A 15,341-nucleotide genomic window follows, 5' to 3' on the forward strand; every position below is an offset into this window, starting at 1 on the left:
AAAAGCTATTACCTCTTATTTGTGTCAATGTTTTATAGCTCATGAGGAAGTATGTGGTGTTTTATCTTTCGATCTTGTCATTTACTTCGGACAGCTTTCACCAATGGACTAGTGGCTTCATCCGCTTATCCAATAATTTTGCAAAAAGAGCTGGCGCGGGGTTCCCAGCCCCCAATTAATCAACCTTCATTAATAATTCTCTTCACATGTTTTGCTCTGATTCATCAGTAAGCAACTTAATTTTGCAAATAGACATTCCTTCATGGTATGTGAATGTTGGAAGGCACCCGAGGATTCGGTTATCCATGGCTTGTGTAAGCAAAAGGTTGGGAGGAGTGTCAACCATAAATAAAACTAAAATACATGTGTAAACAAAAGAGAAGAGGGATGATCTACCTTGCTGGTAGAGATAACGTCCTTCATGGGAGCCGCTCTTGAAAGTCTGGTTGATAAGGTAGTTAGAGTACCCATTACCATTCGTTGACAACAACAAACACCTCTCAAAACTTTACTTTTATGCTCTCTATATGATTTCAAAACTTGAAAAGCTCTAGCACATGATTTAATCCCTGCTTCCCTCTGCGAAGGGCCTTTCTTTTACTTTATGTTGAGTCAGTTTACCTACTTCCTTCCATCTTAGAAGCAAACACTTGTATCAACTGTGCATTGATTCTTACATACTTGCTTATTTGCATTGATCATATTACTCTGTGTTGACAATTATCCATGAGATATGCATGTTGAAAGTTGAAAGCAATTGCTGAAACTTAAATCTTCCTCTGTGTTGCTTCAATGCCTTTACTTTGAATTTATTGCTTTATGAGTTAACTCTTATGCAAGACTTTTGATGCTTGTCTTGAAAGTACTATTCATTAAAAGTTTTGCTATATGTTATCTATTTGTTAGCAACTATAGATCATTGCCTTGAGTCACTGCATTCATCTCATATGCTTTATAATAGGATGATCAAGATTATGTAAGTAGCATGTCACTACAGAAATTACTGTTTTTATCGTTTACCTACTCGAGGGCGAGCAGGAACTAAGCTTGGGGATGCTGATACGTCTCCAACGTACCTATAATTTCTGATGTTCCATGCCTGTTTTATGACAATACTTACATGTTTTGCTTGCACTTTATAATGTTTTTATGCATTTTCCGGAACTAACCTATTAACGAGATGCCGAAGGGCCAGTTGCTGTTTTCTGTTGTTTTTGGTTCCAGAAAGGCTGTTCGGGCAATATTCTCCGAATTCGACGAAACGAAGACCCAACATCTTATTTTTCCCGGAAGACCCCAGAACACCGAAGGAGAGTCGGAGGCGGGCCAGAGGGCCACCACACAATAAGGCGGCGCGGCCCCAGGCCTGGCCGCGCCGGCCTACTGTGTGGGACCCCCAAGCACCCTCCTGCGCCGCCTCTTCGCCTATAAGACTCCTTTCGACCTAAAAACCCGATACCGATTGACGAAACTCCAGAAAGACTCCAGGGGCGCCACCACCATCGCGAAACTCCAATTCGGGGGACAGAAGTCTCTATTCCGGCACCCTGCCGGGACGGGGAAGTGCCCCCGTAAGCCATCTCCATCGACGCCACCGCCTCCATCATGCTCCGTGAGTAGTTCCCCCATGGACTACGGGTTCTAGCTGTAGCTAGTTGGTACTCTCTCCCCCATGTACTTCAATACAATGATCTCATGAGCTGCCTTACATGATTGAGATTCATCTGATGTAATCGGTGTTGTGTTTGTTGGGATCCGATGGATTGTTACATTATGATTAGTCTATCTATAAAGTTTGTGAAGTTATTGTTGCTGTAATCTTGTTGTGTTTAATGCTTGTCACTAGGGCCCGAGTGGCATGATCTTAGATTTAAGCTCTATACTTATTGCTTAGATTGTATCTACAAGTTGTATGCACATGTCTATGTCCGGAACCAAAGGCCCCAAAGTGACAGAAATTGGGACAACTGGAGGGGAAGGCTTAGATATGAGGATCACATGTTTTCACGGAGTGTTAATGCTTTGCTCCGGTGCTCTATTAAAAGGAGTACCTTAATTTCCAGTAGATTCCCTAGAGGCCCGGCTGCCACCGGCTGGTAGGACAAAAGATGTTGTACAAGTTTCTCATTGCGAGCACGTATGACTATATATGGAAAACATGCCTACATGATTAATAATCTTGATGTTCTGTCTTAATGCTATTTCAATCCTATCAATTGCCCAACTGTAATTTGTTCACCCAACACTTGTTATTGGAGAGTTACCACTAGTGTAGATAGCTGGGAACCCCGGTCCATCTCTAATCATCATATACTCGTTCTACATGTCATTGGAAGTAGTATCAACTATTTTCTGGTGCCATTGCTCTCATATTACTGCTACTGCTGCTGTGTTACTGTTACTACTGCTCTCATATTACTGCTTCTTTCACATCACCCATGTTACTAGTGCTTTTCCAGGTACAGCTGAATTGACAACTCAGTTGTTAAGGCTTATAAGTATTCTTTACCTCCCCTTGTGTCGAATCAATAAATTTGGGTTTTACTTCCCTCGAAGACTGTTGCGATCCCCTATACTTTTGGGTTATCACCCGCAAGAACCTACTTCAAGATCAAGTCCCCGGACTTGACCTTGGTACCTGGCGTAATTCGTCACGTGCCGCTTAAGGACTTACCATGATCCGAATTCCAGTAATGTTATCGAGTCCACAGCGCGTTCGCCGGGATTTTTCTTCACATCTGTTGATGTGGAAAAAAGTAGCAGAGCGCAGTCTTTGGCGATGCCACGCCACACAGGACGGATCCCGGGGTCTTACCTTCGTAAGTATTACGGCATTCAGAGATTTATTTGCGACTTTGGCGCTCTGAGAATATTTTGTCAAGTGCCTTGTTCGGCTGATGCAATGACCCATTTTGCGGGTTCTTCTATTTTTCTCTCGGGCTTGATGAGATAGCCGAATATATTGGTTATTCTATATTGTCAAGTACATCACCGATGCTCTTGCTCGGAATAATATGACGAGTCAATGGACCCGAAGATTTGTCCACCTTTTTTTTACCCTTTTTTTTGGGTTCCTCCTTGATGAAAATTTCGTCGAGTTCCTCCTTCAGGAAAATTTCTTCGGGTCCTCCTTGAGGACAATTCTTCGGGTCCTCTCTGAGGAAAATTCTTCGGGTCCTCCTTGATTAAAATTTCGTCGAGTTCCTCCTTCAGGAAAATTTCTTCGGGTCCGCCGTGAGGACAATTCTTCGGGTCCTCCCTGAGGACAATTCTTCGGGTCCTCCTTGAGGATAATTTTTCGGGACCTCCTTGAAGATAATTCTTCGGGTCCTCCTTGAGGATAATTTTTTGGGTCCTCCCTGAGGATAATTCTTCGGGACCTCCTTGAGGATAATTCTTCGGGACCTCCTTGAAGACAATTTCGTCGAGTTCTCCCTGTAGACAATTTTGTCGGGTTCTCTCTTATATACTTTGAATTTTGCTTTCTCCTGCACAAATAAACAAACTTTTTCTATCTTTCCCTTGACTCTCTTTTTCGCACCCGGTGTCAGATGCTCAGATTCAATGATATGTAAAGTGAATATATGCCGCGCAGCCCCCAAGTGTCGGGTGCGACGAAAGTAAACGATAATCAACTTTGTGCAAAATAAAAGAACACTTAGCTTTTTGGACACGACGAAGTCGATGCATGATGAAGTCTTCGAGTGTAGATAAGAAATCTAGCCAAAGTAGAAACCACCAAATAGCAAAAGTGGAGGCCGCGAAATTATTGATGAAGAAATAGCCGAGCCCCCGAGCGTTGCTGAGGTGATGTCATGATTGTTGTGTCACAGTCGTGACCCGAGGCGAAATCGTTGTCGAGCCCCCGATCGTTAGGCGTGACGTCGGAATAAGTTGATGGAGTCGCGGCATCATATTTGGTAAAGCCATTTAGGATGAAGCCATAGAAAATAATATACGAAGATGAATCCCAGATGAAGTATTTGAGATGAATCCATATTGAAGATTACGCCATTAAATATAGAGCATATATTGAAGATAAATCCGTCGATATCATAGAGGATGAATCCATTGGCCCGAAGAATCCAGTAATAATCATAGAAGATGAATTCGCTGATATCATAGAAGATGAACCCATTGATCCGAAGAATCCAATAATAACCATAGAAGATGAATCCGTTGATATCATAGAGGATAAATCCATTGACCCGAAGAAAATAACTCCAGTATAACCATAGATGATGAATCCATTGACCCGGAAACACATCGGGTAATATTGTATAAGTGAACCAATTATTAACCAAAGAAAACCAATCCAGTAATCTGAAGAAATTAAATCCACTGAGCCGATGAAGATAAAGCCACTAAGTGGAAGAAAATAATTCCACTGAGCCGAAGAAAATAATTCCACTGAGCCGGGGAAAATATATCCAGAGCCGAAGAAAAGAAATTCACCAAGTAACCGAATATATTTGTGATAACGAAGTAATGGCGCAGCCCCAAATGTCGGGTAAATTTGCTGTAATGATGCAATGTTGCAGCCCCCGGGTATTCGGGTGTGGTGAAAGTAAATAATAATTAACTCTCGAAATAATAACACTTAGCTTTATATCTGATGCGGCGGAACCGACGTGGAAGCAAATCACGTGGCGGACACTGTAGTCGCGCGACGCTTAGCCGGAAGTAGTCGATTACGTCGTGTAGCGCCTGGCCAGCGTGGTCGATGAAGAAGAAGAAGAAGAAGACGTAGTTGATATGTCCGATCCGCCACGGGTGAGCACCCGAATATATCAAGTCCGCGACGTCAGGTCCTCGACGCACGAGCCCCCAGTATGACGAGTACGTGATGGCGGGCGCGGTCGTCCAAGCAGAGTAGTCGAAGATTTGTTTTAATATGCAGTTATATTGCGGCGAAAAAACCTGTGCGCAAATAATAGTACAAGCCGACGAATATTTGACCAAATAAAATTTACAAATAGTAATCAATTAGAAACATAGCACCTGATATTTTTGTATCGGATGAAATCATAGTGGCGAACTTGCTAACACAAACACGTTGTCACGTCTGTGATGACAAATTTGCGAGCGTTGCGAAGTCCTCCTTAAGTGCTTCCCGTCGTCCACACTATGGCGTCAAAACGCTTCCATGGTCGCCATTGGTACTGTAAAGCCGCGTCTAGCCTAGAGGTCGAGATTGTTGATTTGATTTTCGTACTCCTCGTACATGTATAAGTCAATGGTAATAAAAAGTGGTGTAATAGATTAATTTGTAATCACCATAAGGAATAACATCAGCCAAACTTTGCGACAAGTAGATTAATCATGTGTATAGCTAGCTATTTTCTTGCGATCAAAGAAAAGTAGAAAAGAGATCTTAGCTTTAACACACGATCGGATTTCGGTCGAGCTTCCTTTTCCGTCTGAGCACGTGCTGGTAATTATTGCTGGATGTGAATCGCGTGGAATCTTTCTCCTCGGGACTTGATGCTTGCTACAGAGATATGCCCAGGATAATTTCGCTTTGGCTTCTCCTCGAGCGTTCTTGGGGATGGCCTTTGTTGAAGTGCTGTCCGGCAAACCGATGGTGTGGTGGAGAGTACGGTAGTCGTTGGAGTTGGGGTCTCCCACGATGCAGCTCAGCGGAAAATTCCCAATGTATGCACCGAAAATAACGCTGTATGCTGAGCCCATGACGGTGAAGATGCAGTAGCCGGTGTAGACCTCGTTGTGGCAACCGATGAAGACGATGTCAAGCCACGGAGCCGAAGACTATTCGCCGCGCTAGCGATGCTGGGTATCGAGCCGTCTTGACTGAAAACGTCGAGTTATCATAGATGATGATGCGCGAATCAAGGGATTCTGCCCGGATTGAAACTATTGTCGCTGTTGTTGAAGACGATGATCTCGCCCGGATCACAAAATCCAGTCGCCGCGATCCCACGGTCGGCGCCAATTGACGAGGGATCACCTCGCCAATGCCTACATATTGTAGACTTGGGTTTCGGGAGAGAGCGACGATGGAGATTCCGGGAGCGAGATTAGGCACATGACGTACCCAACTTCGGGTCCCCTCGGTGGAGGATCCCTACGTGCTGCTAGCAATCCAGTATATAATCATAGATGTGTTTACAGGGTGCCGCCGTAGCGGAGCTATGGTGTCTATCTCTTGTCTATCTGTTGGCCTCCTTATTTCGGGTACCCTGGATAGCTTTATATATGCAACCAGCCTAGGGTTTTACAGGAGTCCTAGTCGACTACTTCTTCGGGTTACCTTGTTGGGCCTTCTCCATATTGGGCCGAGCCGATCTAGGTATACCAATAATGGGTACCCGAAGGGTATACCCATGTCACATATCCATGGAGCATCCTCATCATTTAACTTAATGCTTGGGTTAGTGTTCACTTTGAAGGGCGGAATTTCACCAAACATATTATAATCTTCTGACATGTCTGTCTTGTCCTCTAGTCCCACGATGTTTCTTTTCCCTGAAAAAACAATGTGGCGCTTTAGATCATCGCATGATGTACTGATTGTTTTCTTATCTTTCCATTTCCTCGGTTTGCTACTCATGTCCTTCACATTGAAAACCTGAGCGACATCTTTGGCTAGGACGAATGGTTCGTCAAGGTAACCAAGATTGTTGAAATCCACCATTGTCATTCCGTATTGCTGGTCCACCTTTACCCCACCTCCTGTTGGCTTGAACCATTTGCACCGGAACAAAGGGACCTTAAAGGAGGGTCCATAGTCAAGTTCCCATATCTCCTCTATGTAACCATAATATGTAACCTTTTGCCCATTCTCGGTTGCTGCATCAAAGCAGACACCACTGTTTTGGTTGGTGCTCTTTTTATCTTGGGTGATCGTGTAAAATGTATTCCCATTTATCTCGTACCCTTAAAAATTCGTTATAGTCGAAGATGGTGTCTTGGCCAACATGTACAGCTGATCTCCAACATCATTGTCATTCATTAAATGTTTTCTCAACCAACTGCCGAAAGTCTCCATGTGGGCCTTTCTAATCCAGGATTCAGGCTTCCCCGGGTTGTCCGAGCATAAAATATTCTTGTGTTTCTCGAAGTACGGAGCCACCAAGATGGAATTTGTCAGAACTGTGTGTTGTGCTTCAGTCATAGAATGGCCGTCCATACATATCGTTGATTTCCTTCCGATCGTGCCTTTTCCACTTAGTCTCCCCTTGTGCCGCGATCGAGGAAGACCAATCGGCTTAAGGTCAGAACAAAGTCAACACAAAACTCAATTACCTCCTCATTTCCATAGCCCTTGGCGATGCTTCCTGATGACCCACAAGTATAGGGGATCGCAATAGTCTTCGCGGGAAGTAAAACCCAATTTATTGATTCGACACAAGGGGAGACAAAGAATACTTGAAAGCCTTAACAACGGAGTTGTCAATTCAGCTGCACCTGGAAACAGACTTGCTCGCAAGAGTTTCAGTAGTAATAGTTTTATAGCAGTAGCAGTAGTGAAATAACAGCAGCAGAGTAACAAAGACAGCAGTAGTGATTATAGTAAACAGCAGGATTAAAATACTGTAGGCACAGGGATGGATGAACGGGCGTTGCATGGATGAGAGAAACTCATGTAACAATCAAAGCAGGGCATTTGCAGATAATAATAAAATGGTATCCAAGTACTAATCAATCAATAGGCATGTGTTCCATATATAGTCGTACGTGCTCGCAATGAGAAACTTGCACAACATCTTTTGTCCTACCAGCCGGTGGCAGCCGGGCCTCTAGGGAATCTACTGGAAATTAAGGTACTCCTTTTAATAGAGCACCGGAGCAAAGCATTAACACTCCGTGAACACATGTGATCCTCATATCATCGCCTTCCCCTTCGGTTGTCCCAATTTCTGTCACTTTGGGGCCTCGGGTTCCGGACAACAATACGTGTATACAACTTGCAGGTAAGATCATAAAACAATGCATATCATCATGAAACAATAACATGTTCAGATCTGAAATCATGGCACTCGGGCCCTAGTGATAAGCATTAAGCATAACAAGTTGCAACAATATCATAAAAGTACCAATTACGGATACTAGGCACTATGCCCTAACAATCTTATACTATTACATGACCAATCTCATCCAATCCCTACCATCCCCTTCAGCCTACAACAGGGGAATTACTCACACATGGATGGGGGAAACATGGCTGGTCGATGGAGAGGCGTCGGTGGTGATGATGGCGATGATCTCCTCCAATTCCCCATCCCGGCGAGGTGCCAGAACGGAGTTTCTAGTCCCGAGACGGAGTTTCGCGATGGTGGTGGCGTACTGGATGTCTTCTGGCGATTTCGTCTAACTCTCGTGCGTTTTTAGGTCGAAGGCGTTAAGTAGTCCAGAAGAGGGCATCGGGGGCCAGCCAAGGCGGCCACACAATAGGGCGGCGCGCCCCCCTCCTGGGCCGCGCCGGCCTAGCGTGTGGGGGCCTCGGGCCTCCACCTGGCTTGCCCTTCTGGCTCCGTAATTCTTCTGGAAAAATAAGACCTTTGGCATAAATTCCGAGGATTTTCCTGAAAGTTGGATTTCTGCACAAAAACGAGACACCAGAGCAATTCTGCTGAAAACAGCGTTAGTCCGTGTTAGTTGTATCCAAAATACACAAATTAGAGGCAAAACAATAGCAAAAGTGTTCGGGAAAGTAGATACGTTTTGGACGTATCAACTCCCCCCAAGCTTAGCTTATTGCTTGTCCTCAAGCAATTCAGTTAACAACTGAGTGCGATAAAAGAACTTTCACGAACACATTTGTTCATATGATGTAAATATTCTCATGATATGGCAAGTACTTAAGCAATTCATAATAAGATACATGCAAATAAAGTCATCTAATGGCTATATCAATCATGGAAAAGGTACCAATAAATTAATAATAAGCATCATGAATCATGTCTATCAGCAGGATTGCAATGTTCATAAAAGGATATGATAAAGTGGTATCTCGCTTGCCCGTATTTGTACAGCAAAACATAAATGCTCGGGCACCTTTGAGGTTCATGGAAAGAATGGAAGTGGAGATTTATCAAAGATAAAAGCATCAAAGTTATACCACAATTAATCACATTTCGGGACAAGCATATTATACTAAGAATGACAGTTGTGCTCTCAAGAAAGTACTCAAAGAAAGGATGGAGACTCAATGTAAAAGTAAAAGATTGACCCTTCGCAGAGGGAAGCAGGGATTAACATGTGCTAGAGCTTTTCATTTTTCTAAAGACAGAAGTAAAATGGTTTTGAGAGGTGTTTGTTGTTGTCAACGAATGGTAATGGGTACTCTAACTACCTCATCAACCAGACTTTCAAGAGCGGCTCCCATGAAATTTTATTTTTGGGTGGCACTCCTTCCAACCTTGCTTTCACAAACCATGGCTAACCGAATCCTCGGGTGCCTGCCAACAATCTCATACCATGAAGGAGTGCCTTTTTATTTTAGTTTTATTTAGATGACACTCCTCCCCACCTTTGCTTTCTCAAGCCATGGCTAACCGAATCCTCGGGTGCCGACCAACAATCACATACCATGGAGGAGTGTCTATTTGTAAATTTATGAAAGTTAATTAATTGGGCTGGGAACCCTGTTGCCAGCTCTTTTTGCAAAATTATTGGATAAGCGGATGTGCCACTAGTCCATTGTGAAAGTCCGTCCGGAGTAAATGAAAAGATTGAAAGGTAAACACCACATACTTCCTCATGAGCTATAAAACATTAACACAAATTGAGAAGCATTTTGAAGGTTTTAAAGGTAGCACATGAGAATTTACTTGGAATGGTTTGAAATGCCATACATAGGTATTTATGGTGGACACTTTGGAATAACTTGGTTTTCAGGGGTTTGGAAGCACGAGCAGCGTTCCCGCTCAGTACAAGTGAAGGCTAGCAATAGACTGGGAAGCGACAATCAAGAGAGCGATGCTTGTCATAATCATGCTTGCGACAAAATAAATTAACGGAGGCATAAAAGTGATACAAGAACTCTGAGGTAAAGTAAATCATCGAGGCTTAATTGACTTTTGTTCAGTCATATGCATGCGTGAGCATGTGCCAAGTTGATTCAAGTGAATTATTCAGAGGAGGATACCACAATGTCATATCTATCTATGAATAAAGCAATGCAAGCAAATATTTATGACATGCTACTCATATTAATAAATTGGAGCTAATCATGAGAGATCATGAACTACTAGACTTTCTTAAATGACATATACCTCACATGAACCGACTAAGCATGCTCACATGGATGAGTATATGTACAAAAATGAAAACAAATAGAGTTCATACCAGCCTCTCACCACAATCGGATTGTCGTAGATCGTCATTATTGCCTTTTCACTTGTGTAGCTTGAATAATATGGAATGAAAACCACGCTCCAGCCACCGAAAACCATTGAACTCCATAATGAACTTTACAAATCCAAAGAAGAACAGCAAATATTTTTGGTGTTTTCGAATTAGAAACAAGAACAAAAGGAAACAAGCAAACAAAGCAAAATCTTTTTGGGTTTTCTTATAGCAAACCAACGATAGCAAACAAAGCAAAATAAAAGCAATAAATCAAAGTAAACAAATTATAAAGAGAAACAACAGAAATATTTTTGGTATTTTTGTGTTTTAGGAAAGAAACAAAGCAAAAACAAGAAAATGAAAACTAAAAGAGTCACATAAACACAAAGCAGCAGGAATCTGCCAAACTTGACAGCAGTACAGTAATCGATTTTTAAGAAATTCTTCCGCTGCCCAGCTCGAAAAGTGTTCAACTAATGAAAGTTAGATAACAACCTGGGGAACATGCACAAAAATTGGCAGCTCAAAATGACGTTCTGGCTGCGCACAGGATTTTTTTTAGTAACAGCCCAGAATCTGTTTTTTAGACAGCACTTCCCCAAATATCATCTCCCTCTCATTAGAAACCACTTTAAGAAGCTAAACAAGTATATACATGTATCCAGCAACCATAATATGCAAAGAATGAGTGATGCCGGTATACCTCCCCCCAAGCTTAGGCTTTTGGCCTAAGTGGAGATCAATCCCATGGTGCCCATGAAGTAGCACCTCCGTAGTACGACGAAGATGGATCCGGGTATGTGCTGGAATAAGCACCCGGATACGTGACGGTGTAGTCGTAGGAGGGCTCGACGTCCTCTGAGTCATGTTGCTGGTGGAAACCTTGTATCTTTAGTTGCTCATCCACCTCCTCCTTAGAGCGCGACCATGGTTCCCTGTGAATACTGAACAAATCCGGCTGTTTGTAGCAAGTATAGGGGATCACAACAGTCTTCGCGGGAAGTAAAACCCAATTTATTGATTCGACACAAGGGGAGACAAAGAATACTTGAAAGCCTTAACAGCGGAGTTGTCAATTCAGCTGCATCTGGAAACAGACTTGCTCGCAAGAGTTTATCAGTAGTAACAGTTTTATAGCAGTAGCAGTAGTGAAATAACAGCAGCAGAGTAACAAAGACAGCAGTAGTGATTATAGTAAACAGCAGGATTAAAATACTGTAGGCACAGGGATGGATGAACGGGCATTGCATGGATGAGAGAAACTCATGTAACAATCAAAGCAGGGCATTTGCAGATAATAATAAAACGGTATCCAAGTACTAATCAATCAATAGGCATGTGTTCCATATATAGTCGTACGTGCTCGCAATGAGAAACTTGCACAACATCTTTTGTCCTACCAGCCAGTGGCAGCCGGGCCTCTAGGGAATCTACTGGAAATTAAGGTACTCCTTTTAATAGAGCACCGGAGCAAAGCATTAACACTCCGTGAACACATGTGATCCTCATATCACCGCCTTCCCCTTCGGTTGTCCCAATTTCTGTCACTTTGGGGCCTCGGGTTCCGGACAACAATACGTGTATACAACTTGCAGGTAAGATCATAAAACAATGCATATCATCATGAAACAATAACATGTTCAGATCTGAAATCATGGCACTCTGGCCCTAGTGACAAGCATTAAGCATAACAAGTTGCAACAATATCATAAAAGTACCAATTACGGATACTAGGCACTATGCCCTAACAATCTAATACTATTACATGACCAATCTCATCCAATCCCTACCATCCCCTTCAGCCTACAGCGGGGGAATTACTCACACATGGATGGGGGAAACATGGCTGGTCGATGGAGAGGCGTCGGTGGTGATGATGGCGATGATCTCCTCCAATTCCCCGTCCCGGCGAGGTGCCAGAACGGAGTTTCTGGTCCCGAGACGGAGTTTCGCGATGGTGGCGGCGTACTAGATGTCTTCTGGCGATTTCGTCTAACTCTTGTGCGTTTTTAGGTCGAAGGCGTTAAGTAGTCCAGGGGAGGGCGTCGGGGGCTGATACGTCTCCGACGTATCGATAATTTCTTATGTTCCATGCCACATTATTGATGATATCTACATGTTTTATGCATACTTTATGTCATTATTATGCGTTTTCCGGAACTAACCTATTGACGAGATGCCGAAGGGCCAGATTCTTTGTTTTCTGCTGTTTTTGGTTCCAGAAATCCTAGTAAGGAAATATTCTCGGAATCGGACGAAATCAATGCCCAGCATCCTATTTTTCCACGAAGCTTCCAGAACACCCGAGAGCCGCCAGAGGGGGGCCACAGGCCCACCAGACGACAGGCCGGCGCGGCCAAGGGGGGGCCCGCGCCCCCCTAGTGTGTCGTCGCCTTGTCGACCCTCCGACTCCGCCTCTTCGCCTATATAAAGGTCCCTGACCTAAAAACCACGATACGTTCGACGAAACCAGAGAAAACCTTCCAGAGCCGCCGCCATCGCGAAGCCAAGATCTGGGGGACAGGAGTCTCTGTTCCGGCACGCCGCCGGGACGGGGAAGTGCCCCCGGAAGGCTTCTCCATCGACACCACCGCCATCTTCATCAACGCTGCTGTCTCCCATGAGGAGGGAGTAGTTCTCCATTGAGGCTCGGGGCTGTACCGGTAGCTATGTGGTTAATCTCTCTCCTATGTGCTTCAATACAATAATCTCATGAGCTGCCTTACATGATTGAGATTCATATGATGATGCTTGTAATCTAGATGTCATTATGCTAGTCAAGTGGGTTTTACTTATGTGATCTCCGGAGACTCCTTGTCCCACGTGTGTAAAGGTGACAGTGTGTGCACCGTGTGGGTCTCTTAGGCTATATTTCACAGAATACTTATTCACTGTTATGAATGGCATAGTGAAGTGCTTATTTATATCTCTTTATGATTGCAATGTGTTTTGTATCACAATTTATCTGTGTGCTACTCTAGTGATGTTATTAAAGTAGTTTATTCCTCCTGCACGGTGTAATGGTGACAGTGTGTGCATCGTGTAGTACTTGGCGTAGGCTATGATTGTGATCTCTTGTAGATTATGAAGTTAACTATTGCTATGATAGTATTGATGTGATCTATTCCTCCTTTCGTAGTGTGAAGGTGACAGTGTGCATGTTATGTTAGTACTTGGTTTGGTTATGTTGATCTGTTATGCACTCTAAGGTTATTTAAATATGAACATTAAATATTGTGGAGCTTGTTAACTCCGGCATTGAGGGTTCGTGTAATCCTACACAGTTAGTGGTGTTCATCATCCAACAAGAGGGTGTAGAGTCTAGCATCTATCTATTTATTCTGTTATGTGATCAATGTTGAGAGTGTCCACTAGTGAAAGTATGATCCCTAGGCCTTGTTCCTAAATACTGCTATCGCTGCTTGTTTACTGTTCTGCTGCATGTTTACTTCCTGCAATATTACTACCATCAACTGCACGCCAGCAAGCACTTTTCTGGCGCCGTACTACTGCTCATATTCATTCATACCACTTGTATTTCACTATCTCTTCGCCGAACTAGTGCACCTATTAGGTGTGTTGGGGACACAAGAGACTTCTTGCTTTGTGGTTGCAGGGTTGCATGAGAGGGATATCTTTGACCTCTTCCTCCCTGAGTTCGATAAACCTTGGGTGATCCACTTAAGGGAAACTTGCTGCTGTTCTACAAACCTCTGCTCTTGGAGGCCCAACACTGTCTACAAGAATAGAAGCACCCGTAGACATCAAGCTACTTTTCTGGCGCCGTTGCCGGGGAGGAAAGGTAAAAGGCTCTCATACTCCGGTCTCAGGTAAAGTACTTTTCTGTTACCGTTGTGTGTGTGCTCGAAGCTATTTCCTTTAGATCCTGCAATTGTATCTTTTTGTTTCTTGTTTACACTAGTTAGGCATAATAGACAACATTGAGCTTCTTATTCTATTTCCTGATTTAAGATATGGATGGTTTGATGCGAAAATTAAAAAACCTATGGAACATATTAGTATGAACGCTTTGAACACCATTGTTGCTAATGATATGGAAAATTCTAAGCTTGGGGAAGCTGGCTTTGATGAGCATGATATTTTTAGTCCCCCAAGCATTGAGGAGAAAATTTACTTTGATGATACTTTGCCTCCTATTTATGATGATTATAATGATATTGGTCTTTTGGTGCCGCCTACTATGGAGGATAAGTTTAATTATGATTACAATATGCCTCCTACACTTGATGAGAATAATAATGATAGCTACTTTGTTGAATTTGCTCCCACTACAACTAATAAAATTGATTATGCTTATGTGGAGAGTAATGATACTTTTATGCATGTGAATAAGAATGCTTTATGTGATACTTATATTGTTGAGTTTGTTCATGATGCTACTGAAAATTATTATGAGAGAGGAAAATATGGTTGTAGAAATTTTCATGTTACTAAAACACCTCTCTATATGCTGAAATTTTTGAAGTTACACTGGTTTTATCTTCCTATGCTTGTTACTTTGCTCTTCATGAACTTGTTTATTTACAAGATTCCTATGCATAGGAAGCATGTTAGACTTAAATTTGTTTTGAATTTGCTTTTTGATGCTCTCTTTTGCTTCAACTCTTATTTCTTGCGAGTACATCATTAAAACTGCTGAGCCCATCTTAATGGCTATAAAGAAAGAACTTCTTGGGAGATAACCCATGTGTTTATTTTGCTACAGCAATTTTTTGTTTTGTTGAGTCTTGGAAGTTGTTTACTACTGTAGCAACCTCTCCTTATCATGTTTTTGTGCCAAGTAAAGTCTCTATGGTAAAGTTGATGCTAGATTTGGATTGCTGCACAGAAATAGCATTGCTGTCTGTCACGAATTCGCGCAGAAGTCTCTGTAAAAAAATCAAAAAAATCTGCAAATTTACGTGCGTGATCCTCAGATATGTACGCAACTTTCATTAGTTTTGAGTTTTTCCGTTTGATCAAGTTAAGTGCACCTTCCAGGTTCGTCTTTACGGACTGTTCTGTTT

This window comes from Lolium perenne, chromosome 2 (assembly GCF_019359855.2).
Source record: "Lolium perenne isolate Kyuss_39 chromosome 2, Kyuss_2.0, whole genome shotgun sequence".
Classification (NCBI taxonomy): domain Eukaryota; kingdom Viridiplantae; phylum Streptophyta; class Magnoliopsida; order Poales; family Poaceae; genus Lolium; species Lolium perenne.